Here is a 26,994-nt window from a genome sequence, read left to right as displayed (position 1 = left end):
TGGCATCTCTGTGGGTTTCTTTGTAGTTTTGATGACTTAAGTACTTATTAGACTCAGCTTTCGAATATGAAAAACACACTCACACAATTTAGTACAAATGTGCACTGAGCAAGACCCACACTTACCTTAACCCTTCCCTTTGTTCAGCTGAGAAAAACATACACACACTACAAAATGTCTTTTATTTGAATTGTCCTTCAGCTAGGTGTCTGTTTGACTGTAGAGATTATGCTAGATATTTAGTGGTTGATGTTAGTGTAGGAATTGGACATTTCCAGGACATGGGATGTCATTCATGTTAACTTCTTATGCACTTACCTATTCTGATGTTGATGTGAGGCCTATGCCTGTATTAATGACACACTCGATTGGTATGCTTAAGATTTAGCAAGTTGTGGTGGCTAGGAGAGTTGTTGCATGGGATATGGCTATTTATAATGGACTGGGTCTGTATGAAAAACTTACTTGTTCCGACACGGCATACAAACCTTCGTCCTTTTACAATAGGAAGGTACTAGCGGCAGCTGGATAGGTCGTAAGCTTTCGAACAAGGGGTTCGGTAGTTAACTGCTTGTCCGACAGGCGCGCGCGCGCGACTGGGAGGTAAACAAATCACTTTTGCTTTCGGCCTCGCAGTGGATGGACGTGTGTGTTTCGACGCTCTCTGCCCGCTTCTCGTCGTTGCTTTCTGAGTATTTGGTTGTAATTGTGTATGAAAGAGTTATTGTAAGTACAATTATTCTCTCTTTTCATATTAATTGCTTCAATTATTAATTATCTATTTATGATGGAATCTCCTCGCCTCGCTACCCCACGGAGACTTTGCCCGGGTATCGAAGGGCGTAAATGCGGGAAGTTCCGATCGTTCCCGGAGATTGACCCTCATATTTTGTGTGCTCGGTGTCGGGGGCGCGAATGCACCCGAGCCGAGCCCTGTGATGTATGTAATGATTGGTCGGAGCGCAGTGGACTTTGTATGAGGGGCCAGGAAGAAGCGAAGGCCTGCAAAGGAGTCGTCGGAAAGCTTCTCTCCCGCGACTCCTTTGGTGACGGATACTTCGTCTTCTTTCCTGCCGCCCGCGTCAACTTCCAGTCTCGCGCCTTCCCCTTCGGGGGGGGTTGGGGGGGGGTCTAGGTCCTTCTCCTCTCTGAACAGTGTCGAGTGTGGAGGAGGGCGCTAGATACCCTGACGTAGAGTTGTACTCTGGGGTCCTCTATCCGTTTCGTCTTCGCGCGAGCGGGTAGAGGATCCTTCTAATTCACCCGACTTTTTGCCTCCTCAGGTGCGGTTGCCGCGAACAGGATGACCTCGGACAGGTGTGGGCATCGTTGGGGCTGCAGGGCGTGCCGAGTGTCCAGGGGCTGCTCTATCATCTCGCTGGCTCCGTGGCGGTCACCCATGCAACGGTCACGACCACCACCACGACCCTTACAACTCCCGGCTACGCTTCACCTCCTCACCTGGTGTACACCCAGCACGCGGTCTCTGTAACACCCACTACATCGGTGCAGGGGCCAGTCACCGTAACTCGGGGGAGTGTGATGCCGCCACCTGGGTTTGCCGTGCTGCCACGACCGGACTTCATGTGCCGAAGAGCTCGCCCCTGGACCTCCCACCGGTACTAGGACGTCTGTGCCGCTGCGTTCGCCCATCTGGACCACCCACACAGTCTGCCGTACCTGCCGTGACCACCGCTGCTGTCCCTGTACCTGCTCTGCTGTCTCGTCTGCCGTTCCTGTGATGCTTCGCACCTGCTGATGTTGTTCCTGTTCCTGGCGCCGCTGCTCCCGATGCTGGTCTGTTCGGACAGGTACGTCCGGGCCCTGTTGCTTCGGCAACAGCAGCCCCGGCTCCGTCCTGGATGACAGATCTGACGTCGGTCCTGAGGAGGTTGACGAAGAAGAAGAAGAAGAGGAGGAAGGTGTCGTCGTCGTCTTCATCGTCTCTCGTCGTTGTCGTCGTCTGCCGCCTCTTCCCCTTCTTCTTCTAAGGCTCCCCCAGCCGAAGAAGAAGAAGGTCGCCTCCCCCCCCCCTAAGAAGTCTCCTTCGGAACTTCTAAGGGCCCGTCTTGCTCTGGTGAGACGGGGGGTTCTTCCGCTGGTCGCCCCTGCTGCCTTCCGTCGGGAGCAGGACCCGTCTCTTCTCCCGCAAGGAAGAAAGGACTGGGGGACGGGGACCAGAGGGGTGCCGGCTAACACCGGCACTTCCTCACCTGCTGTCAGTGGTTCGGCCACAGCAGCAGGGTCCGGCTCTCGGCCGAATCGTTCGCGAGAGGTACCGAGTGTACGGTCGCCTACCAGCGACCGTGCAGCCAGGAACCAGACCTCTGAGTCCGCTCAGCGTCAGGTTCACGGCCACGGAGCGGAAGACTGGTGACAGCCGCTCACGCGACTCTCACCAGGCCAGCTCTCGCTCTCGCGGCGAGCAGCTGGCTACCCTTGGGCGGACGTGACGGTTCCATGGACCGGCCACGGGCTGAGGCTGGGAAGAGGTCCCCCCGTTCGCCGGCACCAGCCACGGCTGGTACCAGCGAACGGACGCACCCCGTGAGGATACGCACCGAATCTCACCGTGACAGTGGAGCTCGCCGGTCGCCTGACCGTCGCTCTCACAGAGAGCGATCGGGTACGGCGACCAGCACCAGCTCCTCTGACACACGAGACCGGGGCCGCTGTTCTCGGTCCAGCCGTTCTCCACAGCGAGACGGCTCGACTAGGTCTGCAGCTCGATCGCCACCGCGGGTTGGCGATCGCCTGCAGTCCTCCAAGCCCGCTGGTTCTACCAGCGAGCGAGGAGAGAGCGTCAGGTCTTCCTCTCCCATACCTTCAACCTCCTCGGGTTACACCGGGAGGGGCGAGGTATGAGGAGTGATCGTGAGGGGTGCGCCTCCAGGATCCCCGCCACGTCGTCGTACGCACCAGGCTCGGTCCTCGGACCAGCCAGGTCGTACGCACAGGTGGTTGGAGGAGACCGAGAGGGGGCTGTCGCTGCTCCTCTCCTTGAGGGAGGAGGGTCTCGGGAGGTGCTCCTGTTTGAGGGACTGGACGGTCCGACTCCGCAGGATGCAGTCCACTCCTGAGATCCAGAGGAACTTTGCCGAGGTTATTGCGCTGATTCGTCAACACAACGACCTCGCGGAAGGATCGCCGCTCCCACCATCCGAGCCCACGTCCCGGCTCGAGTCGTTCTGGGGCCCGCAAGAGGGAACCCAGACCGACGGTGGGTTTGCCGCGTTCGGAGCTTGCGGACTCAGTGCTGGACCAGGTTGATCGCTTGTCTCCGGACAAGACGGTTCACTCAAGTCTGGCAGGTCGAGCAAGCTGCTTCCACCTCCTCTGCTACGACAGCGGCGGTTTTACGTGCCATCTGAAGACCCGATGCCGCCCAAACAGGTGAACCCGGAGTTAGCTAGGCTGACTCCGGGTGTGTCTCTGCAACAGCTCCTGTCCGAGAACCTGTGGTTCTCGCAGCAAGAGGCACACGGCCTGGAATCTACCGCCATGGCAGCTTTCCAGGCCGTCTCCTGGCTAGATCTGTGGTCCCTCACAGTATCTAAGGTCGCAGCCAACTCCGGGGGAATTGCTCCCGAAGATGACTCGGCCTTCAGGATTGAATTTTGCCAGTCCTGGGGGAAGAGCCATCTCCTTCCTTGCCCACCAGACGGTGAACCTGTGGGCCAACCTGGTTCTCCGACGAAGGGACGCTGGACCTTACTCGGGTTTTCCAGGGCGGTCCCGGGCGTGAAGCGGCGTTGGGGACTTCGCAACGGACCTTTACGGATTTCCACGTCTCTCTTCCCAGGAGAGATGGTGGACGCTGCGGGTGGACAGACGGCAACACTGACGACCAGTGACCGTCTGGTTCACCAGGCAGTCTCGAAGGCTTCTGGGCAACCTCGGACTGCGGCCAAGTCTAAGAGCTCGGCTAGCGCTTCCTCGGCGGCTAAGACGGTTGCTGCGTCGAAGCCCCGGGGAATGACTCTGTCTTCTTCGACTTCTGGCAAGGGGAGCCGTAACCAGCCCTCCTCCCAGCCCTCCTCATCCCGTGGAGGCTCTGGGAAGAAGTAAGAAGAAAGGGGGAAACGCTAGGGACGGCGTTCCCCCTCACCTGCTGCCGGAAGTGGGGGGGTGCCTGGCCAGCCATTGGGCAACTTGGCAGCGCTACGGCGCCGAGACCTGGATTGTAGATGTCCTTCGGGAGGGATATCTATTACCCTTCGAATCTCGGCCACCCCTCACCTCCAACCCGGTCCAACAGCAGTCGTACGTTCCAGGGTCATCGAAGGACGTAGCACTGAGACAGGAGATCAAGACCATGCTGAGCAAGAGAGCTGTAGAGATCGTCACGGATCAGTCACCGGGCTTTTACAGTCGACTCTTCCTGGTGGAAAGTCTACGGGAGGCTGGCGCCCGGTGATAGATCTCTCTCCCCTGAACCGGTTTGTTCGCCAGACCCGGTTCACGATGGAGACGGGCACGCTCAGTGCTCGACTCCATCAGGGGAGAACGATTTCATGCTTTCAGTGGACTTGAAGGATGCGTATTTCCAAATACCCATTCATCAGTCCTCCAGAAAGTACCTCGCTTCATCCTCGACGGGACGGTGGTGTACCAGTTCATGGGCACTGTGCTTCGGTCTCTCAACCGCCCCACAGGTGTTCACGCGAGTGTTCACTCTGGTGTCTGCTTGGGCCCATTCGCACGGGATACGTCTGATGAGGTATCTCGACGATTGGTTAGTCCTGGCGAGCTCCCGCTCGCAGTTGCTACAGGACAGGGATCGACTGCTCGAGTTCTGTCACGATCTGGGGATCGTGGTGAACTTCGAGAAGTCCGATCTCGAGCCCAAGCAGAGGATGAAGTACCTGGGTATGCTGATCGACACGGTAGCAGGCGAGTCTTCCCCGCAGACTCGCGGATCAGCAGATTCAGGGAGGCAGCCAACCAGTTCCTGTCTCGGCAGGAACAGGTAGCTCAGCGATGGCAAGTCGTGATCGGACACCTGTCGTCACTACGAGAAGTTAGTCCCTCACGGGCGTCTTCACCTGCGGTCTCTTCAGTGGAGACTAAAGGAGGAGTTGGTCGCAGGCGACGGATCCCCCAAGCTTTCCAGTGTCACTGACACAGGAGGTGAGGCAGGACCTAGCCTGGTGGCTGGACGACAGGAACCTCTTAAGAGGAGTGCCTCTCCGCACTCCCCCCCCGGACATGCAACTGTTCTCAGACGCATCGACCGAGGGATGGGGCGCACACCTGGAGGAGTTGCTGACTTCAGGAGTGTGGGACGAGAACGACAAGCACCTTCACATCAATGTACTGGAACTCAAGGCAGCGTTTCTTGCTCTCAAGAGTTTCAGGACCGCTTGATGGGACACTCAGTGGTGTTGATGTGCGACAACACCACGGTGGTGGCTTACGTCAACAAACAGGGGGGCCTAGTGTCTCTCCCGTTGTACCAGTTGACTCGGCAGGTGCACGAGTGGGCTCAGGCACACTCAATAGAGCTGTCGGCACGCTACATTCCAGGGAAGAGGAATGTAGTAGCAGACACGCTCAGCCGTCGGGATCAGGTGATAGGGACCGAATGGTCTCTACACCAGGACGTGGCGGAAAGGCTCTTCGACCTGTGGGGGCGACCAGTCGTGGATCTGTTCGCCACCGGCACAACAGGAAGCTCCCAGGTTGTCTTCTCGGCCGTGCCGGGACCCATGGGCAGCTGCAGAGGACGCTCTTCAACACCCGTGGGACAACCTCTTCGCCTATGCCTTTCCCCACCCCCGTTCAGCCTGATTCGCAAGGTGATCAGTCGAGCACTGGTCACCCGAATCTCAGGATGATCCTGGTGGCTCCAAGTGGCCACAGGCCATTTGGTATCCGGACCTGCTGGCTCTTCTCGCAGGAGAACCGAGAGAGATTCCCCCTTGGCACAACCTTCTCGCCCAGCCACACGTCGAGCGGTACCACCGAGCAGTCCAGTCCTACGTCTTCACGGCTGGCTGTTATCCACCATCTCTTGCGAACGAGAGGCTTTTTCTCGTAGCGCAGCAACAGAGATGGCTGGAAACGTCCGTCAGTCCTCTGCAGCTGTGTACCAGGGGAAGTGGGCCGTCTTCTGTGGTTGGTGTCGTAGTACGGGGTCTATCTCTCTCAGAGCCACTCTTCAGCAGGTAGCGGATTTCCTCGTTTTTCTTCGCGAGAGAAGCTTCCTCTCAGTCCCCCCCCCCCCCCCCCACAGTCAAAGGATACAGAGCCGCCTTGGCGCTCGTCCTGAAACTGAGGGGATTGGACATCTCGAACTCGTTCGAGATCTCCTTGCTTATGAGGAGCTTCGAAAGGTCTTGCCCACCCAGGGAACTCAGGCCCCCTGCTGGGATGTGACTCTCGTCCTTAGGAGTCTGACTCGAACACCGTTCGAGCCACTCGGGAGTCGTCAGACAGGGATCTGACCCTCAAGACCCTCTCTTGCTGGCCCTGGCATCGGCGAAGAGAGTAGGGGAACTTCATGGTCTTTCCTATGATGTACGACACTCCAGGGGATGGGGATCCGTGACGCTCGATTTCGTCCCGAACTTCGTTGCGAAGACTCAGAAAACCGTCGGTCCCTGACGACAGGTTCGAGTCATTCACGATTCCCTCCCTATTGGACTTCACCGATAATGATGCGGATGAGATGCTGCTTTGTCCTGTGAGGGCGCTACGGCGCTATCTGAAGAGAAACTCGACACCTCAGGCCTGAGTGTCGACGCCTCTTCGTTAGCACCGGGGTCACCAAGAAAGAAGTATCCAAGAACACTCTTTATTCTGGCTGCGTGAGGTCATCAGGAGGGCGTATGAGGCTGATGGTAGTGACGACATCCGTACGTCCCGTCCGAGAGCTCACGAAGTCAGAAGTATTGGCCCGTCGTTGGCGTTTCGTAAGAACTCTCCGTGGCAGCAGGTCCTGAAGGCAGGGGTCTGGTCTAACCAGACTACCTTTACGTCCTTCTACCTTCGTGATATTGCCCACAGGTCCTTGGATACCTTTTTTTTTTTTTTTTTCCTTGGGACCCGTGGTGGCTGCTCAACAAGTTGTGTAGCTAACCCAGACCCTCGCAGGCTGAACAGCATCGAGTCCTGGTGTGACTGTGTGGATGGATGTGTGAGTGAGTGAGTGACTGGCTCTCTCTTCCCATCTTTTCCTCCCCCTCTACCTGTGGGCAGAGGGCCATGGTCGTCACTACGCTGGATGAGGACGAGATGCAGGTGAGCTATATGACAGAGCCCCATCCTATCCCTTTCACTAGGGATAGGAGCAGAATATCCACCACTTCCTTCTACAAGGGGGGGGGGAAGTGGATGCCTACAAGAGTCAAACCCATGACTTTATATTTATCCTGTACAGAACAAGTTCTTACATTGCTGGTACGAAGAGATACGCATGCCTCTCTCTTAGTACTCGTTCCAGAGGTCTGACCATTGATCCTGCGGTGCACACCCGATCAATCGGACAGAGGCTTGGATCCCTCCCTCGCTCTTACGACCAGGGAGGCTTCCAAGGTTGGGCGAACACCAGTCTGTTCACAAAAGACTCAGATTCCACCCACCAAGAAGTGAGTCTTCCTATTGTAAAAGGACCGAAGGTTTGTATCCGTGTCGGAAACAAATGACAATTGTCTAAAATTGCATTTTTCCTAACTATACAAAACCTGAGGTCCTTTTACACATAGCCCCACCTCATGCCACCCCTCACTCTGCAGTTTTTGCTTGGGCCAAAGCAAAAGTGATTTGTTTACCTCCCAGTCGCGCGCAAGCGCGCCTGTCGGACAAGCAGTTAACTACCGAACCCCTGTTCGAAAGCTTACGACCTATCCAGCTGCCGCTAGTACCTTCCTATTGTAAAAGGACCTCAGGTTTGTATAGTTTAAGGAAAAATGCAATTTTTAGACCACAAATTGTCATTTTTTTATGCCAAATCTGTGTATATTCCTTTACATTGGTCATTAACATTATTGATTATTTTCAGTTTGGTTGGCCATAGATAGCACCATCACAGAATCATTTAACCTCTCTGTACACAGTTGGTTCCAAAGATAAAGATGCAGATGGTAAGTAATCCTTGAGTCACTGGTTTTTCCAATGTAATACAGTTGAGATGTGACTAAAAAAATACATTATATGTTTAGGTGTTCATATTAAATCCAAACCATTGCTTTTATTGTTATGTTTATAATCAAAGTTCATTATACACTCCAGCTGCATAAACAAAATGCAATTGATTTGACTGGAAGATTCTACATAAAATTATTTTTTTTAAACGAAAAACAAAGCATAGGTAGCTATGAAGTAAATAATAAAAAGCAGGTGCAATAGAATACATAAGCATAGCAGCTTGTCCTAAAATTAGGGTTATAAACATTGTTTTGTACGAATACAGATAAATTCCAGTGAATGGATCAAAATAAAAACCACCAAAGTATGATTGAGGAGTAATGCTGGCAACCTACACAGGTGAACAGTATTCATTGGCAATTTGCAGTATGTACTCTATTTGGTTTTACCAAACCTGTAGATATGGTATACCTTTACGTATAATTTTTGTTAAATGTTCAGAACTTTCACGAAGTGTACCCAGTGATGAGTGGATTATGCAGTAGATGTTAATTATATATCAGCAACTTGCCAAGTAATTACATAGTTATTAGTTTCATTTATTTGCTGCAGTTTAGATTTAAAGTTCATGGTAGCGACACTGATATTTAGGTGAGACCAGTCTCGCTCCCTAGCGAGAATGTTAGGAACGACTCATTAGACCATACCCATTCTGCTTCTGCAACTGCTTATGATAATATCGGTTGTCGGCAGCAGATGTTCAATTTTTGCTTGTTATTTACCAGACTTTGGTATCCAAACTGAAAGTCAAGTAGCTTCAGCTGAAAGCTTCAGGATGAGTTTTTCCTGGTTTTGTTATTTCTTAATGGATTAGTACATACACCGATGGTTTGCTTTTACAGCAAAATTGCATTTAAATTTTTAACTAATCTTTGCCAAGTGGCAGACTACAAGGAATCCTCCCGTATTCTAGGACTCATGTATTTGCAGATTTCTCTCTGGAACATATACCCCCATTATTCGTGGAAATTTTGCCTATTCGCAGTATTTTTCTGAGAAATATCCACAAATTCCTGAGGTTTTTTTATCAGTTTCATCATAAAATGCACTTTTTGTGATAAAACTTGAAAAAAACCAGGTGTTAACATTTTTAGTTAGTTTTTTGAGTTTTAACTAACAAAATAGGCAGTTTTTAGTGTTTTTATTAAAGGGTTTTCAACTATTCATGGGTGGGTCTTGTGTCCATCCCCCGTGAATAATACGGGGGGAATACTGTATGATGTAAACTTTGGTTTTGTATATGAGACTTACCTAGTAATTATATAGCTATAGTTTCCATGGACGGCAGCCTAATTCAAATTTCACGGGTAGCACTTCGATTGCTTAGTGTGTAAGTACTAGGTATACAGTGCTGTCCCCCAACGGCAATACTAGGAACAACTTAGCAAAGCAACTTTGTTCTTTGTGTTTCCTGCCACACTTGACTAAACATCAAGCGCTTACAACAGCTTGTTCTTATTTTCCAGTTATATCACTGGATTTCGTTAGTGTTACACAACCACCAGAATGCATTCATAGCCCTCAACCAGGATGAGTCTTGCCTTGTGTTTGTTTAATTCAGATTATCATCAAGCCGGATATTTGTAATTTCCGGGAATAGTTCTTGAATGTAACACCTTTTAATTAGGCCTAATACTTTTGGATATTATGTTTTATTTACTGGGCTCTTGCTATGCGCAAGTCGTTGGTTAATAATTTCCTTAAGTAATCGGGATTGAACATAATATTTTAGGCCAAGCTTTTGTGTTTAGATTTTGTTCACTGGCCATAGGCCATTAGCAAGATACCGGTAAATAATTAATTTAAAATAATTCTCGAATGTTATTCCATTCTTGTATCTAATAACCTTTGCATTTATTATTTACTTACCGGGATTAGGCTATGTGCAAGTGGCCAGTTAACAATTAACCGTTAAAAGTAATTCATGAAGACTGCATCATTCCCTTAGGTTATACCTTGCATTTGGGATTTTGTTTACCAGCCATAGGCTATTATAGTCACAAACCACTAGTAAATATACTAGTTACCTAAAAGTAATTTGTGAATATTAAGACCTCTAAGTAATCAACACTCATCACTTTCCTTTGCAGAGACTGAAACTGTCTAGGTTGAATAGTAAGGAGAGAATGATGTTAAATGTTTGGCTATGGGGGCTTTAGGAGAGAAGGCTTACATGGCCTCGGCGTATGGGGGTATTTTCCTGGGATCATTACTCCTCCTATCTTTGTCATTTGCTCTTGTGCCTGGCTCCAGCGCTTCCTTCCCATGCCTTTGCCAGCATTTTATTTTGATTATCATGAATTATCAATGTAACAGTGAAGTGTTGTGCAGTGGAGGAGGCGGTTACTTGTCCCTCGATTCTCCTAGGCAAGGTCACTGTCCTGCTCCCCTGCTCCAGGGAGGTCGGGGTGTTACATACAGGTAGTCGTTACCTCAGTTGAACCTGTCGATGGTCCCAGGTATCGACAAACAAAACCGCTGGAAAGGCGTCTTTCTGGAGGTGTCAGAGGTGACTATTCTGGCCCTCGGATCTTCTAGATTTAAAGTCACTGTCATGCTCCTCCACACCAAGGAGAACACATACTGGTAGTTGAAGGGAGTCCGAGGGGGTTGCCCCTTGGTTGAACCTGTAGCTTTTCCCAGGTATTGGCAGACAGCCATTGAAAAGGTATCTTGATGGATGTGTAGCGGGAAGGGATTTTTCCACCTTGGTTGAACCTGTCGTGAATGTATAGGCTTCAACCAAACGCCGCTGGAAAGGCATATCAGTGACAGTGTATAGTTGTTGTCCTATTCCAGCATCGTAAGCGACCTATTGCTTTCGATAGCCAGTCCTCTCCCAGGTGTTCACAGCCAGGTGTTGTTGACTTGCTCACCTTCACAATGCTCTTATAGGTGGAGATACCAACTTATCACCTGCAGAAGTGGATTAGAACTCTGCTCATGCATTGGTATATATGAGCCTTCTTAATACTTTTATTAGTTGTTTCTGGATTTAGTTGGGGGGCTAATAAGAAATCCCTTTTGAGGCTTTATGACTCGCTGTGTCGCTCCAAGCTAGACTATGGCTGTCAGATCTATTCCTCAGCTTATGAAACGAAGCTAATGGAATTGAATGTTGTACAGAACATGGGGTGGTTGAGAATATGCTCAGGGGACTTTTAGAACTTCTGTTGACAAGGCAAGAGCTAGGGTTGCGATACGTGGCTGGAATGAAAAGTGCTCCCAAAAATCCCTCCTTTCGAATACTCAAGTAAACCGACTCGCAGAATTTCTCTGGTACAAGAGCTTCTAAGCCATTCCAAATTTGACTGAGCGAGGATGTTGGGGATAACCATCTCAAATCCCAAAATGTCCTGAAGTAAAACATCCTGTAAATCCTCCATGGCTTATTCCTGAAGCATTAGTATGCAAAAAATCGCTTAAGAAAAAGGACTGTACTGAAGAAGAGATTAGGGGAAAATTCTTAGAGCACGATGTTACCCATGCCAATTATGTGAAGATTTATATAGATGGATCAAAGTCAGATGGCTGTGTTGGGTGTGCTTTTATCCTTGGTGATACAGCATATACAGCTAAATTACCTGACTTTGCATCAATATTTACTGCCGAATTAACAGCTATAGTCTCTGCCCTAGATTTAGTTCTTCAAAGTACGTAGTGACACTAATTTTGTCATATACTCGGATTCTAAAAGCTCTTTAGAAGCTACTAAAAAATTTAATAGCTTTCATCCAGGAGTCACTTTTTTGTATATATTGTCTGCGTAAGTAACTCTCCTCCCAGAACCTGTCTCATCCTCTGTCTAAACGTGTTGTCTTCTAGTTTATATGGACTTCATGTTTAAAACACACTAATTGTAGTAGAGTGGTTTTTGACCCACTTTGAAGCAAAGCTAAGGATGTAAAACAACCTTTACTTCCTTAGTTTTCAGCCGTTATTTGCTCTTTAAGCCCATTCTACCATTGAACTACCTGAGGTGTGAGCATCCATCTTATATATGTTTTATGTAGGTTTAAAAAGTCTCAAATTTTTTCAGTACCTCGAGATCATTTTAGTGACTGGTATGGCATCATAGAAGGAAGCATAGGATATTCTCCTAGTATTATCTCTTCACCTTTTCAGTAAGGTGCTGAGTTTGGAGAGCCAGGGGGTACAGTGTACCTGAAGCACCCACCACTCTCAGTGGATGGGTCTTGACTTTAATTCAGTGTAGGTGTCAGTGTTTTCTGGTTATTTTATTTTGGTGCTGTGCCCACGGCAAGGGCGGGCACCTATCATACTTTTCTAGTCATAGGAGCATTCTCCTTGCTGCAAAGTTTCCCCTAAGGAGGAGGTGACCCTTGGCTTTACCGCCATGCCACTACAAGTTAAGGTGAGCGCCAACCAGAGTCAGTAGCTATTCATCTGGATAGCTCTTTAAACTGATAGGAACGACAAGCATTGTTTTTTTAATACTAGCAAGTTTTCTATTTCAAATTCATTACATAACGTAATGCTTTGGAGCAGAATATGTCCATGATCCCACCTCCTTTCAATGTGGATTCAGCTATATAATTACTGGGCGAGTCACATATACAAAAATGATATTTTTATAGAATAAGGTTTTGTATATTCTTAACTAGTAATTGTATGATCAGAGCCCACCCACCTCCCCTCTGAAGGACATTATGCATGAAACAGAATGAAGTGCTCTGCTAAGTTGTTCCTAGTATTGCCCTTGGGGGACTGCACTGTATACCTAGTACCTACACACTGAGCAATCGAAGCGCTACCCGTAAAATTTGAATTAGGCTGCTGTCCATGGAAACTAATAGCTATATAATTACTGGGTAAGTATATACAAAACCTTATTTTATTATAAAAATATTATCGTGTCAAACTGATATTTACTTTTGTTGCAGACCTGATATTGTTCGATAATACCATTTCAGTAACGAATTTACAATCTTTTGATTAACTCATCTTTATGATGAGTTATGTAACAACGTAAAGTGTTGTTGAACTGATAGACAAGTAGCGTAATGATGTAAAGATTGCATTCACTACCATCTTTATCCAGTAGTGTAATAACATAAACATTACATTCATTACCAGTCACAATTTGGTTTTGAATTTTATTTCCGCAAGGCACTTCTTGCAGGATTATTTATTGATTACCGTAGTTAATAAAGTTCTCATTATGTTTTTCTCCCATTTCACTTAATAGCAAATTTGCAGTCTGTTACTTGCTACTGCAGCGAAAGTGTAGTAAATGTAAATGCTTATCACCCTTTAATTTCCAGAATTGTTTAAGTGAAAGGGTATAATGTAGCAGAGAAGAATGTTTAGATGTGATGGGCTTTTGAAGACAATCTAGCAGAAATCCCAGTAAAAGCAACAATGGAATATAGAATAAATCTTACAGTCTTTAAAGCACTAAACTGCGGTGAACCAGCATAACCTGAGAAACCAAGACTATACACACAACAAAATACCATGAAGATCATACAAGAAGAAAGCAAGTTTTATAAAGAGCTAAAGACTCAAGGCACCATATACAGTATTGAAAAGTACAAGGGCCTGCCAGAGTCTGAACCATCCCTGACCGGCCACCAGCAGTAAACTGGGATTTTAAAAGCCAACAGAAAACCAGATACTTTAGGGTGACCACGGAAACCAGGTTGCGGTCAATAGTTCAACCGGCAGAGGCCTTACTTTGTACTAACACAAATTGTAGAAATGACCGCCACAAGAGGGATCTGAATGAATTCTATTCGAACATAATCTCCGCTATGCTTGCTTAGGGCAGAACTACCTATAGATTTCGTCAGGGTAACTCTCGTAATATACCTGGATGGAATGACTTGGTTAGAGATATGTACACATACTCACTAGAAATGTTTTTACTGTGGAGGCAAAATGGTAGCCCGAGGGAAGGGCACACTGCATTACTATGAGACAGGCGAGAGTGCAATTTAAACTTGCTCTTAAGCACTGCAGGTTAAATGAATAACAACTAAGAGCCGATGCAATGTCTAGAAACTTAGAATCTGGTGATTATCCTCATCTTTGGGAAGATATCCAGTCCTTAAATCCCAAAACTAAAAAGCTATCACAGAGAGTAGGGGAAGCAGTTGGGGATGAAGCTATCGCAGGTATGTGGGGAGATCACTTCAACAATATCCTGAATTGCATAAATGATCAAGATTCCCTAAGGGATGTAGATAACCTCCTTACTGACAACATTCAATTTCATTTTGCAGACCGTATTACGCCAGGTAACATCAGCGATGCCATAAACAGCCTACCTAATAATAAATCGCCCGGCTGTGATGGTCTTCCCACAGAGGCTTTCAAATTCTGCAATCCGATAATTTACATTTTGCTAGCTGGCCTATTATGCGTGCATAATTCACCGGTTTCTTCCAGAATCCCTACTCTTAGTTCACTTGATACCATTAATCAAAAGCAAGCTAAAGGATGCAGCTGACCCTGGCAACTACCGGCCGATTGCAATCACAACAATCGCATCGAAGATACTTGAGTCGGTTCTTCTAGTGAGACTTCTCCCCTTTCTACACACCACTGACAACCAGTTCGGGCTTAAAGCAAACCACTCAACCAACACCTGCATCTGCATACTGAAAGAATTGCTGAACTACTACCTATCATCAGCCTCTCCTGTTTTCCTTTGTTTTGTAGATGTGAGAAAAGCATTTGACAGAGTAAACTACCTGAAGCTCTTCCTGAAGCTGCATAAAAGGGGCACACCCCTATATCTAATTGGCATTTTACATTGCTGGTTCTCCACACAGCAATTTTGTGTCAAATGGGGTAACGTATTATCGTACACCTTCGGCTCCCTAAACGGGCTTTGGCAAGGGGGCATTCTCTCTCCATACCTGTTTAATACGTACACAGATCCCTTGAATGTCAAACTGAACTCACTCCCAATCGGATGCACTGTCAATGAAACAACTACAAACAACCTTTGTTATGTCAACGATATGGTTCTGATTTCCCCATCAGTGCAAGGTCTCCAACGACTCGTCAACACTTGCCGCCAATATGCAGAGGAATTTGATATAATCTACAATGAAACCAAGACCCAGTGCATGTCGCTGCTCCCGAAAGCGTTTAAACATATTGCAGAACCACAAATTTTCTTCGGAAACTATCGGCTGGAATTTGTGCACGAATTTCCGTATTTGGGTCACATTATCACCGACGACCTAAAAGGTACGGCAGACATTGAACAGAGGCGTTAAACTATGTGCAACTGGCAACATGATTGCAAGGAAGTTTGCCTTCTGTCACCGAGACGTGAAACTGCTGCTCTTCCGCTCGTACTGCTACAGTATGTATGGGTGTTCCCTCTGGACGAACTATACCCGAGAGACCATGAGACGCATCACTGTTGTGCACAATGACATTCTGAGACGCCTCACAAGCACTCCCTGCTACCACTCTGCCACACAGATGTTCATAGAAAACCACCTGGACAATTTAAAAATCATTGTTAGGCGAACAATGTCCAGTCTGGTAACCCGAGTGAGAAACAGCAGCAATTCGCTTATACAAAGCATCCTAAGGAGTGAAGCAAGGAGAAGATCTAAAGATGGGAAAATGAGGCCTTTATCCCCTAATGGACTTAATCTCTGTATTGGCAAGATGTCATCTGCAGATTTTGTCATTATTATTTTCATACAATCAACTTACCTGTCAGATATATACATAGCTAAGACTCCGTCGTCCCCGACAGAAATTCAAATTTTATACATGCGACTTACCAGGCAGATATATACTTAAGCTATAGACTCCGTCGTCCCGACAGAATTCAAAACTCGCGGCACACGCTCCACCGTTAGGTCAGGTGATCTACCATTCCCGCCGCTGGTGGCGGAATCCCAACCATTCCCGTTTTCTGAGCCAGATTTTCTCTGTCGCTGAGGCCGGCAACAACTGTGTTTGGTCTCTCCTGATTGGAATTCTGCTCATTTGCCGAGAATTGGGTTGGACTCATTGGTGAAGTACTCCTTGTTTATTCTCGGGATTGCCATACGCTTATTTTGGACTGGATTAGGATTTGATTTGGTTTTTTCTATTAAGATGGCTGAAGTTAAAGTAACTCCTAAGTTTAGGTTTGTGCAAGGGAAGAACTGCAGAACTAGGTTGTTTAAAGCAAGAGGTAGATCCTCATACGCTTTGTAGTAAATGTAGAAAAGGTTCTGAATGTGCTTGGTGATAGAACTTGTACTGAATGTGAAGGGCTTTCCGGAGCAAGGATGGAAGGATTAGCTTCTTATATTAAGAAAAGAGAGAAGGATAGAGCTAGGAAAGCGTTCAGCTAGAAGCTCCAGTAGATCTTGTTTCTTTTGAGCCTGAATCAGAAATTAACAAACCAGATGATGTTTCTCCCATAACCTCAGCCCCCTTCTCCCTGTGTTGAATCTAAGGGTTCATTTTTTCAGCAAATGGAAAAAAATGAGATCCTCGATCAGGGAGCTTCAGGAGCAAGCTTAAAGCCATGGAAAACACAAGGTAAGAGTGTCAGTGAATACAGTGACCCCAGTGCAGTGGAGGGGGCGTCTGATCGGCTCCGCATTGCTCCTAGGCCTAGACCGCTTCCAAACTCCCAGGACCAGGGGAGGAGGAATGTCAAAAAAGCCGCAGGGAGGATGTGGAGCATCCCCAACGATCAGGCGTCCCTTCGGCAGACCCTGAAGTAACGACCCAGGCTGCCTTGATAGCCGTAGAAAAGGCATCCGGTGGAAGAGTGTTTTTCTGCGTCGGACTCCTCCTCGTCCAGGCGTGGATGGAGCTCTGCTTCGAAGTCTCGTCCTCTGAAGAGATCGTGGGTAGCGCCGAAAGGAGACGCTTTTGATTCAAGCCCAGAGCGATTTCCAGAGGATTTTCCTTCGACTAGTAAGAGGGCGAGAAGACCAGTCTCCAGCGCCTCAAGATCCGACAAAGCTTTTCCTGCTTAATCTACAGGAGCAAATATCCTCCTTGGTAGGCGCTCTACATAAGGATTCGTCTCGAAGGAAAGACTCCTCCCTTCCAGTGAAGAGATCAAAATTGTCTTCTCTTGGTAGGAGAGAAGTGTCTCACTCTAGCAAGAGGCGGCTCGTCTCCGGGAGACAGAGACTCTCTCGTTCTCCCTTTAAACGAATCCATCTCCTATCTATAGGAGAAGTTCCCAGCGGTAGCCGCTCGCAGAGCAAGCGGTCAGCTACGTCTCTTAGGAGAAGTCAGGGAGTCGGACTCCTCTTCTGAGGATCAGGATAGGCGGTCAAGAGCCTAAGAAGCAGGAGCTTGTGAGAAACATAGAGTTGACAGAGCCTAGTAGGCGCCAAGAATATTACAGGCGTATAGAGCCTTACAGACGCCAGGAGTCTTGTGAGAGGCGTCAAGAGCCTACAAGGAGTCATGACAAGCGCCAGGAGTCAAGCAGGCGCCAGGAATCAAGCAGGCTTCAGGAGTCGAGCAGGCCGCCAGGAGTCGGGTAGGCGCCAGGAGTCTAGCAGACGCCAGGAGTTGAGCAGGCGTCAGGAGTCGAGTAGGCGCCAGGGCGCCTTGTACGAGCTTAGGTCAGAGTAAGACCCCTTCGCACTTTATGAGTTCTTCGGAGAGTAGAAGCCCTTCACCTGGTAGGAAAACAGGTGTCCTGAGAGAAGATCTCGTGAGTTTAAGAACTCGATTGCGCCTTGTAGTAGCAAGGATTTGTCACTCGGATGACGTTCTTCTTCGTTTGACAGAGTCCCTCGACAACTAAGAACCGCTTTTCTCCGAAAGGATCCCCGGACAGCCGGAGACTTAGAAGAAGTCTCGGATGGAAGAATTACCTGTGGATGTAGTAGTCTCTGATTATAAGAGAATTGTCCTTGTTGTTGTTGCAGGAGTTCGGAGATAAGCTTCAACCAGCGGATCCGCCCTCTCCAGGATCTTTGCTATCGAGCACGAAGTCTCCAAAGGCATCCTCATTTGTAAAAATGCGTCCAGCCCTTAGTATGAAAAAAAGCGTTCAAAGGATTTGGAGAATGGCTTAAGAATAAAAGAGAGGTCGGGCAAGACTGTTTTTTCATGCCCTCCTTCAAGTTGACGGGTAAACCTGGAAGATGGTACGATACCAGGAACCTATGGGCTTAGGACTGCCTTCATCGGCAGACGCAGATTACGCTTCCTTAGTAGATTCTTCAAGGAGGCGCGCCTTTACTATCAGCAAAGGCTACTTGGGGATGTGTGAACTGGACCATCTACTAAAGGGACTCTTTAGGACGCTCGAGGTATTTAATTTTATGGACTGGGCTTTGGGAGCCCTTGCGAAGAGAGCCCAAGATCCCGAATTTGTCACGATGGAAGAAAGTTATCGAGTGTGTTATCGTGTCTGGACAGAGCGGTGATGGACGGTTCGGTGGAAGTGGCTGCTCTTTTTGGATCGGGAGTTTTTGAAAAGAGAGCAGTGTATGGGTCTTTCCTGTCCAAGTCAGTATCTCCTCTACAGAGGTCGGCCTTGCTATATTCGCCGCTTTCGAACCACCTTTTCCCACGGGACACCGGTGAGGGATGTAGCAAAATCATTAGCTGAAAAGCCACACAGGATTTACTGACACAGTCAGCAAGAAGGTTCAAGCCTGCGGTTCCCCTTTTCAAAAGAAGGATAAAACACCTCTTCAGCAGCCCTTTTCGAGGAGCCTCTTCCTCCTCAAGACCCCTTTTAGAGGTAGAAGACCGGATACCAGAGGAAGACCTTCCAGGAGACTGCAGGAAGGCAAATGAAGAAGTCCTCCAGATAGCGGTAGGCGCCAGACTGTCGAAATTTGCCAGAGTCTGGGCGAAGAGAGGGGCGGACAGCTGGACCCTCTCGATCCTCGAGAGAGGATACCTCATCCCCTTCAGGGAATATCCTCCCTTAACAAGACTCCAAGGGAGTTAACAGCGAGATACAACGATCCTGTCAAGAGTCAAGCTCTCCTGCAAGCCAGTAGAACTTATGTTGCAGAAAAGGGCAATAGAACCGGTTCAAGATCTCCATTCACCAGGTTTCTACACCGTCTATTCCTGGTACCAAAAGCCGGCTGGCGGGTGGAGGGCCGTTTCTGGACGTAAGTGCGTTGAACGTCTTTGTGATCAAGAAGAAGTTCTCGATGGAGACCTCTTCCTCTGTACTTTCTGCTCTTCGTCCAGGGGACTGGATGGTATCCCTGGACCTTCAAGATGCATATTTCCATGTGCCAATTCATCCGGCATCAAGGAAATACCCTAAGATTCATGTCACAGGGAAGAGTGTCAATTTCGAGCGCTTTGCTTCGGACTTTCGACGGCCCCGCAAGTCTTCACGGGTATCCTAAGGAATGTGGCTCATTGGTTACATTTAGAGGGGGATCAGAATCTCGATGTATTTGGACGACTGGCTAATACGAGCAAATCAAAGTCGAAGCAACAGTGTCTGGAGGACCTTTCGATAACATTAAAGATGACGCAGTCATTGGGACTCCTAGTCAACCTCGAGGAGTCCCAGCTGGATCCCCAGCAGAACATAGTTTATCTGGGGATTCGGATGGATTCTCGGGGTTTTCTAGCGTCTCCGTCAACAGAGAGAATAGAACGCTGCCTTACAAAGGTCGTCGGGATTTCTAGGGAAAGAACATTGTTCCGCGAGGAGTGGATGAGTTTGCTGGGAACCATTTCCTCGTTGGAGCAGTTCGTTTCCCTAGGGAGACTGCACCTAAGACCCCTTCAGTATTATCTGAAGGAGAACTGGGATCAAAGTTCCAGGACCTCGAAGAGTCATTCAGGATAACGGACAAGGTCAAACAAGATCTTCGGTGGTGGTTAGATCCGAAGAAAACTCGGTCAAGGAATATCATTGCACATAAAGAGCCCTCTCGAGCGTTGTTTGCAGACGCATCGGACGTAGGGTGGGGAGCAACGTTGGATTCGCAAGAAGTGTCGGGAACCTGGGAAGGAGCTCAGTGTCCTGGCACATAAACAAAAAGGAACTGAAAGCCATTCACCTAGCTCTCTTGCACTTTCAAGAACAGATATTAGGATCGATCATTCAGGTCAATTCAGACAACACGACAGCCCTAGCATATATCAGGAAGCAAGGGGGAACTCATTCATTCTCCCTTTACGAGACAGCGAGGGAGTTGTTGCTTTGGGCGCAAGAGAAGCAGATCTCTCTTCTAACGAGATTTATTCAGGGAGAGAGAAATGTTCGAGCGGATCTGCTAAGCAGAAGAGACCAAGTACTCCCCACCGAATGGACTCTCCACCCTCAAGTGTGCGATCAGTTATGGGGGTTATGGGAAGGCCGAACGTAGACTTGTTCGCAACCAACTGGAACAAGAGGTTGGAGAATTATTGCTCCCCCATCGCGGATCCAAGAGCAATAGCGATAGACGGGCTCCTCATGGACTGGAAGGGAATAGACGATACGCTTTCCCCCCTTCAAACTGGTAGGGGAAGTAATAAGAAAGTTTGCCTCCTCAGAGGGAACGAGATTAACTTTGATCGCTCCCTTTGGCCAGCCCTAGATTGGGTGACAGAGTGCTGGAGTGGATAGTGGATCTTCCCAGATCGCTCCCTCTAAGGAGCGATCTTCTCAAACAACCCCACTTCGACAGGTATCACAAAAACCTCCCCGCTCTAAGTCTGACTGCCTTCAGACTATCGAAGGACTCGTTAGAGCGAGGGGGTTTTTTTTTCTCGCGAAGCTTCAAAAGCAATCGCAAGAGCCAGGAGACCATCCACATTACGGGTGTACCAGTCGAAGTGGGAAGTGTTTAGAAGATGGTGCAGGACGCATGAGCTATCCTCTTCAGTACCTCTATAACCGACATTGCAAATTTCTTCTTTACCTTAGAAGAAAGTGTGGCCTAGCTGTATCTACGATAACAGGGGTATAGAAGTATGCTGCCTCGGTGTTTAGGCATAGGGGTCTGGATGTGTCAGACAATAAGGATCTACATGACCTTATTAGGTCTTTCGAGACCTCAAAAAGTCAGAATAATAAAAATCCCAGTTGGAACTTGGATATAGTGCTGCATTATCTGATGTCTGAAAGATTCGTACATTCCAATAATTCTTCTTTTAGAGATTTGACAAGGAAGTCTCTATTCCTGTTCGCCTTAGCCACGGCAAAAAAGGGTGAGTGAACTTCAAGCGTTAGAGGGCAGAGTGGGGTTTAAGAAGGAGGCTGCAATTTGCTCTTTTAAGCCTCTCTTCTTAGCCAAGAACGAAAACCCATCAAAACCGTGGCCTAGAAGCTTCGAAGTGAAGGCACTACTCTTCTCTTACGGGGGAAGAAAAGGAAAAGACCCTTGTCCAGTAAGAGCGCTAAAATTTTATCTACAAAGAAAGTCTCTTTTGGGAGGTACGCAGGAAAGTCTTTGGTGTTTCGGTCAAGGATCCTACAAGACCAATATCAAAAAACGACCTTACGTTTTTCATTAAAGACATTATTAAGGAAGCGCATCTTAAATGTGGTGAAGAACAATTTAAACTCCTCAGGGTAAAAGCACACGAAGTGAGGGCCATAGCAACCTCAATGGCTTTTCATAAAACGTGGTCCTTCAGAATCTAATTGAATCCACGTATTGGAAGTGTAACTCAGTGTTCGCCTCTCACTATCTAAAGGATATGAGAGTACTTATGAGAAGTGCTTTTCACTGGGAGCATATGTGTCCGCGGATTTAGTGCTGGGAGGAGGAGCTGAGGTTAATCCTAATTAGTTAGGTTAAGTAATTTTAACATTATGGTGTTTGGTTTTTATGGTTGACTGTAAGAGGGTATAGGAAGAACCTTTTCAGTTCTTAGATTTAACATGGTTAGAGAGGTCAGGTGGTCGGGTATTAACTTTTTGGTCTCCTCGTTGTGCATTATGTAAAGCCTAAAGCTCTGTCATGTAAGAGGGCTAGCCCCCATTGATAAGATACAGGTCAGGCTCTGCCATGTAAGCGGGTAAGCCCCATTGGTACGATCCATGCAGGTTCTGTCGCGTAAGCGGGCTAGCCCCCATTGACATGATCCAGAAGGGCTGTTCGGTCATAGGTGGTTTACCTCACTGAAGCTCTTGAGGCAGGCAGACTAAATGACAGTAATCATGAAGTCTTCAGCCCAACAGGTAAGAACCAAGGATTGATATCCTACAACAATGTTGTTTCCCGTTATTAGAATTTTGTTTATATATATAGCTGTCCTCTTCCCTCCACCAAGGTGTCAATCAGCTAAGTATATATCTGCCTGGTAAGTCGCATGTATAAAATGATATTGTTAAGATACAATAAAGTTTTATACATACTTACCTGGCAGATATATACGATTAAGGGCCCCACCCAGCCCAGCCTCCCCTCAGGAGACAGGTGTAAGAGAAAATCTGGCTCAGAAAACGGGAATGGTTGGGATTCCGCCACCAGCGGCGGGAATGGTAGATCACCTGACCTACCGGTAGCGTGTGCCGCGAGTTTTGAATTCTGTCGGGATGACGGAGTCTATAGCTAAGTATATATCTGCCAGGTAAGTATGTATAAAAACTTTATTGTATCTTAACAACTATCATTTTCGCGCCACTCGCTACAGGTAGGTCAGGTTGATCTACCGGCCTGCCCTGGGCGGCAGGACTAGGAACCATCCCCGTTTTCTATCATATTTTCTCTGTCGCCGGTGGTATCAACATTGTTGCTATTACCTCCTAACTTAGATTCTTATTTCATCCTTTGATCATCGTTTATCGGCTTTTGGTGACGTATCTGGATCGTGTTTTTGGCATCGCTACTGTGGACTGTTTTTGGAATTGCTTTTTGGATTTTTCTCAGTATGTCTGATTCAAATGTGAGTGTGAGAATGTGTGTGAATGTAGGCTGCAGGGTGAGATACCGAAAGCTTCGGTTGATCCTCACACTGTATGTCGAAATGTAGGGGGTTTCAGTGTTCGCTACTAATACTTGTAATGAATGCGAGGGATTAAATGCTGAAGAGTGGAAGACTTTAACTTCTTATTTGAGGAATTAAGTTAGAGATGGGATAGGGTTAAAACGTCTGAAAGGTGTGAGTTCAAGGCCTATTGAGCCTTTTATTGATACTTATTCTAATCCTAATGATTTGGATTCTCCCTATGTGTCTAATTCACAAAGTGTACTTTCGGAATCGGCCTCGGAAATCGCCGATCTGAAAGCTACTATTCGAGACATGAAGTCCAAAATGGCGGACTTACAAGGTAAGGCTAGTGAAAGTGAGCATTACAGTGAAGTGAGTTCTCCCAGTGTTGTGGAGGGGCGTTTGATCGTCCCTGCGACGCTCCCAGGCCTAGACCTCTTCCAAGCTCCCATGCCCAGATGAGAAGGAAGTCGAAAGCCTTAAGGAGGTCGTGGGGAATCCCCAACGGTCAAATGTCCCTTCAGCAAGCTCTGTTTCGTGGCAGGCTGCTCAAGGGCGCGTTTAGAAAAGCGTCCTTCGTGAGTGTTTCTCATCCTCTCCCTCTCCCTCACCTAAACGAGGGTGGAAGGAGTCGGATTTATCGAGGCCTCTGAAACGGCATTTGAAGAACCCGAAATTGATTCGAGCCCAGAGCGTTTCTCAGATGACGCTCCCGTCTTCTATTAAGAAGGCGAAGGTGGCGTCAGCGTCACCGACGAGGACGCAGAAGAACCCTTTCCTACTTCTCCCCCGATTGATGACGAAAGGCGTCATGCAGTTGACGTGGGAGAAGCTTCAAGGAAGATTATCTTGGCAGTACAAGAACAACTGGCCTCTTTGGTGGGAGTTTTAGCACCTCGTAGAAGGACGTTGCGCTTCCAATAAAGAAGTCTCGTCCTCTCTCCCCTGCTAAGCGAGAAGCGTCATGCAAACGTGAAGCTTCTAAACACATCGCAGAAGCTTCGGGTTCGAGAGCGAGATCGGGAGCTTACGGAAGACACGTAACGCCAGAGAGACGTGAGACGTCTTTTAGGGCATGAAGCGTCTTTGAAAGCTGATTGTAGACGCGAAGCTCCAACCAATATTTTGGCGCCAGTTAGGACGCCTTTTGAGAGCGGAGCGTCTTCCAGGCGCGAGGCGTCATCCGGACGTCAGCAGCCACGTAAGCGGGAGGCGTCAGCCAGGACGCTTGGCGACGAGAAGCGTCATCCAAGCGGGAAGCGTCTTCTATTTATGGAGAGAAGCCTGAGCTTTTGGCGCCTTCCAGCACTAGTAAAGCGGGAAGAAGGAAGGAATATCATTCCCTTAGCCCCTCTCCTATTAGGAGTTTGTCTCCTCCAGAGGAAGGACGTACGGAGTTGGGAGCGGAGACTCATTTAGATCCCGAGGTAGACTCGGACGAAGAATATCAAGGAAGAGAAGGACTGTCGAACTATAAAGTTTGACTGCCTTGCTTCTAGAGGAGTATGGAGACGACTGACTCCTGCCTCTCCTCCTTCTCCGCGCTCTCTCTGTTTTCGAGTGCTAAGACGAAGAAGTCTTCGTCTTTTCTCAGAATGAAGCCCGCCATTTCAATGAAGAGGGCTCTTCAGTCCTTAGACTCTTGGATGAAGTCTAAGAAGGACTTAGTCCAGAACGGTCTTCTGCATGCCTCCAGCGAGACTAGCTGGTAAAAGAGGCATTTGGTATCAGACGGGAGAGAATATGGGTATTGCTCTTCCGTCTACGTCAGAAGCGGACTTTTCGACCTTAGTTGACGCTTCACGTCGACAAGGTCTGAACTCGGCACGTATTACTTGGGCATTTCTGAACTGGACCATCTCCTCAAGGGACTCTTTCATGTATTGGAAAGTTTTTAACTTCTTAGATTGGTCCCTTGGGGTGATGTCCAAGAAAGCCCATGATTCTGAAGGAATCGAACCAGAAGTCCTTTTGTGCATATTGTCTTGTATAGACAAAGCGGTTGCAGGATGGCTCGTTTGAGATCTCCTCTTTGTTTGGAGCAGGTCTTTTAAAAAAGAGGACGTATATAGTGCCTTTTTAACCAAGGCAGTCTCCCACTCTCAGAGGGCAGCGCTGCTGTATTCGCCTTTGTCTGACTTTTTGTTCCCTTCTCAGTTGGTGAAGGACATTTCTCGTTCATTAACGAGAAGGCGACTCAGGACCTTCTGACGCAGTCAGCAAGGAAGAAGAAGCCTGCTTCTACACCTGACAAGAAAGGACCGATACATCGGTTCAGCCTTTCGAGGTGGCCCTACCTCCAGACCTCCCGCAAGAAGGAAGGCTCCTGAGAAGAGAGGTAGGTCTGCCTTTCGTCCCTTTAAAAGGGAAAGTGATGCTTCTCTCCTCCAAGCACCCAGTAGGTGCCAGGCTCCTGGGATTTGTGGAGGCCTGGACACTTATAAACGCAGACGCGTCATCGTTGTCTGTAATAAGGAAGGGATATCGTATCCTTTCCTGAAACACTCTCCCTAACGTCAATACCACGGGAACTAACAGCCAAGTACAAGGATCCTGTGCTGAGGGATACTCTTCGATCGATGGTGAAGGAACAAATGTGGGACAAGAAAGCGATAGAACTAGTACTGGATCAAAACTCCCCGGGGTTTTACAATCGCCTTTTTCTGGTTGCGAAGGCCTCGGGAGGCTGGAGACCATTACTAGACGTCAGCTCTCTGAACAAATTTGTTCGGAAGGAGAAGTTTTCGATGGAGACTTCTGCCTCAGTCCTTGCGTCATTGCGACAAGGAGATTGGATGGTGTCTCTAGATCTCCAGGACGCCTATTTCACGTCCCGATCACCTTCATCGAAGAAGTACCTCCGTTTCATGACGGGGGGAAGGATCTTTCAGTTCAGAGCCTTGTGTTTCGGCCTGTCCACAGCTCCTCAGGTCTTCACAAGCCTGATGAAAAATGTGGCGAGGTTTCCTTCACCTCAAACAAAGGAGTAAATATCTCTCTGTATCTGGACGACTGGCTCATCAGGGCCAGATCAGAGAGACAGTGCTTGGAGGACCTGACGTTAACTTTAGATCTGATCAATGCGTTGGGATTGCTCGTGAACCTCGAAAAGTCGCAGCTGACCCCCAGACAGAACTTAGTCTATCTGGGGATTCAGATGGATTCTCGGGGTTTTCGAGTATTTCCTTTGCAAGAGAGAATCGCAAAAGGTTTGCAGATAGTCTCTCTCTTCTTAAGGAAGGAACAGACGTCGGCGAGGGAATGGTTGAGCCTTCTAGGGACCCTTTCCTCGCTCGAACAGTTCTTCCCGCTAGGAAGACTTCATTTATGTCCGCTTCAATTCTTCATCAAGAATCTTGGAGTTGGAAAACTGGACAACTTTCGGACGCCTTTCCATTCCAGTGGAGATAAGACCGCACCTGGAATGGTGGTTTTGCCCCCTCTGGAAGAGAACAAAGGGATCTCTCTAAGGACCCAGAACCCAGACCTAGTGTTGTACTCCGACGCGTCGGAGAAAAGGTTGGGGAGCAACATTAGCTCGAAGGAGGTGTCAGGCACCTGGGAACCAGCGCAGGTTTCTTGGCACATAAACTGCAAAGAGCTCTTCGCCGTGCATCTGGCTTTGAAGAGTCTAGAACCTCTGGTGTCGAACAAAGTAGTGCAAGTAAACGTGGACAACACCACCGCACTTGCCTACATTCGAAAACAGGGAGGGACTCACTCCTCGTTCCTTTACGAACTGACGAGAGACCTTTTGCTTTGGACGTCTCACAGGAACATCTCCCTTCTGACAAGGTTCGTTCAGGGAGTAAAGAATGTGAGGGCGGACAGACTCAGCAGGAGGAACCAGGTCCTTCATACAGAGTGGACCCTACACGAGGAGGTGTGTCAAGATCTCTGGTCGCTGTGGGGGACACCTCATGTGGATCTCTTCGCCACATTTCATCTCCAAAAGGCTGGCAGTCTTTTGCTCGGTCGTGGAAG

At 48.1% G+C, this 26,994-nt stretch overlaps 1 protein-coding gene across 6 annotated transcripts in view; it reads left to right on the top strand.

Annotated features, from left to right (window-relative positions):
* LOC135206663 (GDP-L-fucose synthase-like) overlaps window positions 1-26,994 on the top strand; it is a 184,907-nt gene that overhangs the window by 5,329 nt on the left and 152,584 nt on the right. For all 6 annotated transcript variants that reach the window (XM_064238035.1, XM_064238045.1, XM_064238089.1 and 3 more), the window contains exon 2: window positions 8,003-8,084. The gene's annotated coding sequence lies outside the window, so the exon portion shown is untranslated. The remainder of the gene's footprint in view (window positions 1-8,002; window positions 8,085-26,994) is intronic.

This window comes from Macrobrachium nipponense, chromosome 11, assembly GCF_015104395.2.
Source record: "Macrobrachium nipponense isolate FS-2020 chromosome 11, ASM1510439v2, whole genome shotgun sequence".
NCBI lineage: Eukaryota > Metazoa > Arthropoda > Malacostraca > Decapoda > Palaemonidae > Macrobrachium > Macrobrachium nipponense.
This window is presented reverse-complemented; position numbering and strand designations above follow the sequence as displayed.